Raw genomic sequence first — 6,000 nt, 5'->3', positions numbered from 1 at the left:
CCTGCTTGCCGCTACCCTTCAGTTCTACTCGTGTCTGCAGCCAGCTGATCCACTCTCCGTGCTTCTACAGTGTTCCGGCCTGTGTCAACTCGCCAGTCTGCATCGGATCAACGCCTCGCTGCTTTCATCTCGTCTAGACCATCTCTACTCTTCAGTGTTCTCCAGGTGTCCAGTTCTATATACTACTGCTTCCTGAGTATTTGTTTCTAGCTCTGCTGGTCTATCTACCTGTGCGCTGCACCTACTTGATTACCGCTTCTACCCTCCTGGAACTTCGCATCCTGCCGGCCTCCAGCCGTTCAGGTATCTCTGCACTCCTGTCTGATAGCCTGCTCTTCTGAACCACGGTATGCATACTTCTCATTGACTGTGCTGGTGTATTGCATATCTTGTTGGACTGAGTTGTTCTCCTCTGGAGTTTACTATCCGATGAGACTATTGCCATCATTTGACTGTGTTACCTTTTGCCCGGATAGTTCCTGTGACTTTGTATTATTGTGCAGTGCTGTTCAGTCATTACTATATTGTGCATATCATCGTGGGATCAAGTTCAGTGTGCCCGTGTATACTCTGTATTGCATTTCTCTCCCCGTGCTCCTCCTCACATATATATTCAGTGGTGCAACTTGCTAGAGGCAGACCACTGTTCCCTGTTTCCTGAGTGACCTGTTTCCAGTATCCTTTCACATAGCAGTGGTACAACTTGCTAACGCAGACCACTGACTTCCCGGATACCTCCACCTGGATTCCATTCCTTCACATAGACAGCGGTACAACTTGCTAAACGCAGACCGCTGACTCTCATCACCTCCTCGTTGCTTCTGGACATTCCTCCTCACTATAGCAGTGGTACAACTTGCTACCGCAGACCACTGACTACCCTCACGTTTCCTTTGTCCATTCAGTTCTTCGTGTACTACTACCTATATATTACCAGTGCTGCTAGTCATAGACTTTCCACGAGCATTCTCTACCATCTGCTGTCTCCTGTTCCGTGATCACCCCGCTACCAGAGTACCCTATTACCATCTATACTGCTCTGGTAAGTCCATCACCTGGTGATCCCTGGGTAAAGACTCCTAGTGCCCGTGACAGGTATGCAATACACGAGCACAGTCAATGATAAGTATGCATACCGTGGTTCAGAAGAGCAGGCTGTCAGAAAGGAGTGCAGGGATACCTGAGCGGCAGGAGGCCGGCAGGATGCGAAGTCCCAGGGAAATGGAAGCGGAATCCAAGTAGGTGCAGCGCACGGGTAGGTAGACCAGCAACGATGAAAACAATACTCAGGAAGCAGTAGCATATAGGACTGGTCGCCTGGAGATCACTGAAGAGTAGAAGTGGTAAGGCAGAGAAGACAACAGCGGAGCGTTGATCCAATGCAGACAGGCGAGTTGACATAGGCAGGAACACTGTAGAAGCACGGAGAGCGGATCAGCTGGCTGCAGACACAAGGAGTACTGGAGAGTAGCGATAAGCAGGACACTGCAGATACACGGTGGTAGCGGATAGGAATCAGCAGGTGCAGTCACGATCAAACACGAGAGAGTTGAGGTAAGCTGGAACTGTTGAACACGGAGACAGCGGATAGGAATCAGCTGGTGCAGTATCGATGAAACACGGGAGAGTTGAAGTGAGCTGGTAACTGAAGTGCACGGAGGCAGCGGATAGGAATCAGCTGGAGTAGTCACAATGAAACACGGGAGAGTAGAAGTGAGCTGATAACTGTAGTGCACGGAGGCAGCGGATAGGAATCAGCTGGAGTAGTAACGATGAAACACAGGAGAGTTGAAGTGATCTGGAAACCACAGGAGAGTTGAAGTGGTCTGGAAACCACAAGGGAGATGAAGTGGTCTGGAAACCACAGGAATCAGCTGGGCTGAATACACGAGGAAACACAGGAACACCTTCAGAGGCTCATGGGGAATGAGACTCCAAGATCAGGCAACAAGGTATAGACAGCGGGTGCTTTAAATAGGGAGTGTTGCCTAATCAGCCAATTAACTAAAAGGAACAGATACTGAAGGTTTGAAAGGGCTGCACATGCGCAGACCCTCAGGATGGTGGACGGCCACGGTTCCTAAACATACGGGAAGAAGCACTCACAGTCTGGTGAGTGACAGACATGCACTGAAACTGGAGGGAAGTAGGTTCAGAGGAAATTTGAGAAAAAACTACTTCAGAGAAGGGGTAGTGAATAAGTGGAATAGCCTCCAATCAGAGGTGGTAGAGACTAATACAGTAGAGCAGTTAAAACATGGTTGGGATAGACATAAGAATATTCTTATAAAGAATAAATGATCAAATAGGATTTAAGGTACCATAAGTTAATAAAAAAAATGGGCAGACTAGATGGGCCAAGCTATTCATATCTGCCATCAAATACTATGTTTCTATGTTCCTGTAGCCCTGATTTAGCAATTCCCTCACAAATGAGTTCTATGATTCTGCACAACTTCCACAATGTGGAGACAGATAGCTGTTTAAGCTCCTACTGCTCCATGTTTCCGCACAACAGAAATTTCAGAGCAACCACCAAATGTAATGGTATCTCTGAATGAAGGAGGTGCGAACCCAACGCTAGATGAAATATGACTTTATTGAACACATAAACCAAACATAAGTCAAAGAACAGAAAAATGCATTCAGTCCCAATTCCTTGGTGTGTTCCCGAACAATAATTTTCTTTGGGTTCAATGAAATGGTAGAGTCCTGGGTGCCTCACTGCCAACCACAGAGTGCCTACATGAATCAAATCAAATGACCAAATAAAGAGTGCACATGCAAATTTAAAAGCCAAAGGGTAGAAATGTGTGGCATATCTAACCTCCAGGAACAGAAGCATATTAAAGATGCTGCATTTGCTAGCTTTGCCCTTTCCTCCGGAATCCTCATCATTTAATCGCATCCATATCTTCCCTTGCATTATTTAACCACACTAACTCCAGTCCTTTATTACTGAAATAACATATAATCCTCACAGAGTTGTTTGCTCATTAGTTACTGTACCAAGGCAATATATGCTATGGAAAACCATCAATCACAGTGCAGATATATAAGTAAATATGTATATTTAATTGTGCAACAATGTTACAACATATATCTTCAATAACATATTTTGACACATAGTACATATAACAGTTCAACATTGATAATACAAGATTTGTGTTTTGGTACATTAACTTCCATTACTGATCACTTCCTGTGTCTCCCGTATGATTCCTATCTGTGTATGAGTGCAATTTCCATGTTGCTCTGTATTATCCCAGCATTAAAATCTCAGTTCACAATCCTAATCATAGCATAATACTAATCATATCAATCTCAGCATGTATTCAGTCTATCACATTCCAGTCTATCAATTTAAATCTTTCAGCATTATCTCAAATCACCACATTTAAATCTATCAGTTTCAATATCTCAGCTCCTATAAACCTCAGCATGTACTCAGTCTATCAGACTGCACTACCAATAATAGCAATGTTAGCATATACTCAATCTGCATCAATAGGTAACAATCCCAATCATATAAATATCAATGCTTTATGACATTTTAGTCCATTCATATTGATCGCATTTCAATATATAAATATTATTGTATTAAAAGAAAAAGCTCTGGTAGTACCCTTTGTCAAGTGACTTGTATTTTTAAAAATTAGGGTCTCCAGCTGATAAATTCAGACTTTAAACGTGAATGAGTTTTTAATTTGCAACCAAAATAAATAATCTAGCTCCCTTATGGAGATTTGTATTAATTCTTCAACCCTCAGTATAAAGTGTGCATCTAGACCACTTTAGTCTTTCTCTGAAGTGGCTTGCAACACCACAATACATAGTCTGTATAATGGTGTGGTCCTTCCTCAGGTTCACTCCAGTCTCACAATAGACTTCATGATCAGCTCATCCATCATCATCATCATCATCATAATTTATTTATATAGCGCCAACATATTCTGTAGCGATTCCTTGAGACCTATCCTGAGCCCTCCAAGCTGCTTGACAGCCAAGTGAAGGTTTATGGTTTTGCTTTTTTTTCCAGAGCAGCCCTCCCTCATGTCATGGGCGTACTTTTCAGTTTCACTCACTCCTTCCAAGGCTTTCTTCGTTCATGCCTTACTTCTAGGCACTGTCATCCAAAGGCTCTTCAATCCTTCTGATACCTTTGCTGCTTGCGACTCTCCTCCTCTTGTCCACTCTAATGCAGGTGCAGCTTTCACACATTCCTGTATTCTTTCATGCTCTCTCCTGCACTGGTGCCTCTTCTGGGGTAACCTTGAAGGGATCCTGTTCTAGCAGGATCCCAGATGGAGATATGAAGGGAAGGACCTCTGGAAAGCTCCTCACACAGCGCAATTACCTGTATTCACTGCAGCTCAGCAGTGGGGAAAAAGAGTTGAGGAACAGGAAGGAGAGGGACAGATCAGCTGTGCCTTTATGAACTATATCCTAAAGGACTTACCAATAGTTTATTATTATTATTATTATTAATGAGTATTACTGTGGGTCATCAGGTTCGGGCATCATTATTAAATCAGATATAATGGGCCTGATTCATTAGCGGACGCATACTGCAAGTTGCGTAACGTATATTATGCAAAAAATGTCAAGATGAGTAATGAGCAATTCAATAGGCAACGGAACTACACATACGTACCAAGATGAATTGGTTCTCAAGTCTCTTACGAAACGCAAAAAAATACACAACATGGAGATGCGAACAACTACAGATCCTAAGTAGTAAGTTTAACTCAGATTACAAACTGTTTAGTACTTAAAGATAAGTCAGTGAGGAGAGCAGGATTCTCTTCATAGTCGTCCCTCATGATCAGGTAAGTACATGGGGTGCTGGGAGATATTTTTCCGGTGGTGTAGTGGTTCTTCCTATAGCATCTGTTACAGATTGATACACTATTTGTAATGTTACATTTGGCGCAGTCGACGGGATCCTGACAGGGTGCTATGGACCCCAACGGTCGACAACCTCCAGCTTGTCACGGTTGTCAGCATTTCTCGATCCGATTCGGGACCATTGTGCCTAACTGAAGCAGGACTGAAATGAAACATGGAGGCTTTGATGATCTCTTTGCTCATCTAGAGTACTCAGAGTAGCACAAGCAGTATATAAGTCTTAGGACTGGAGTCTTTGCCTGAGTACTGAACTGGAATCCTGTGTAATGACAAACTGGAACCGTTTGTAGGAACTCAATCCTGGCACCTGTGGCCAGGCACACGGAACTGGAATGCACTAATAAGAAATCAGATAGAAACCACACGGAAATTCAGAACAGAACAAACTACAACTGGAGACAGGGACTAGGAACTCAGAAACGTGACACAGAATGGCAAACTAAGGACTGTCCAGCAGTCACAGACCTGGAACCCACAGACAGATACACAGAACTGTAAATAAGCCCTAGAGAATCAGAACCAGCTGCAGCAACAGAACTGATGGTACTAGTAAAGCTACTGATACTGCAGAATAGATATTGGATAGTGTAAAGTTCTTACTGAGATAAGCTCTCTTGCTGAATGCAGAATATTGCAGGAAGTTGAGCAGCTTGGAAGTGCAGAGTGCTTGCAGAAAGATGAACTCCGGGTAATGCAGAATACTTGAAGGAGGATATGCACTTGGACTTGCAGGTAATTGAAAAGAGATGTGCACTTCAAAATGCAGGATACTTACAAAGTGAAGTTCAGTTGGTAATGCAGGATGTTCACAGAAGATGATCACTTTGAAAATGCAGGGTAATCAGGAACAGTGCAGGAACAACTGGAACCTGGAGCCAAGAACTATCCTCAGAAGGAAAGAAGTGTGTTGTTCTGGCAATGAACAGATATCAGCAGCAGGTTTAAATAGGGTGTTTGAAACAACTATTGGCTGCACAGTTAATGTGATTACAGCTGCTGAACCTGGTTGGTCTGCAATAATCACCTCACTACATCCAAGATGTCCATGCCCATTCAGTAAAACACACATGTGTTTGCTTACAAACGGAAATG

This window comes from Mixophyes fleayi, chromosome 4 (assembly GCF_038048845.1).
Source record: "Mixophyes fleayi isolate aMixFle1 chromosome 4, aMixFle1.hap1, whole genome shotgun sequence".
NCBI classification, from domain to species: domain Eukaryota; kingdom Metazoa; phylum Chordata; class Amphibia; order Anura; family Limnodynastidae; genus Mixophyes; species Mixophyes fleayi.
The sequence above is the reverse complement of the archived record's forward strand: the minus strand, read 5'-3'. Positions refer to the sequence as shown.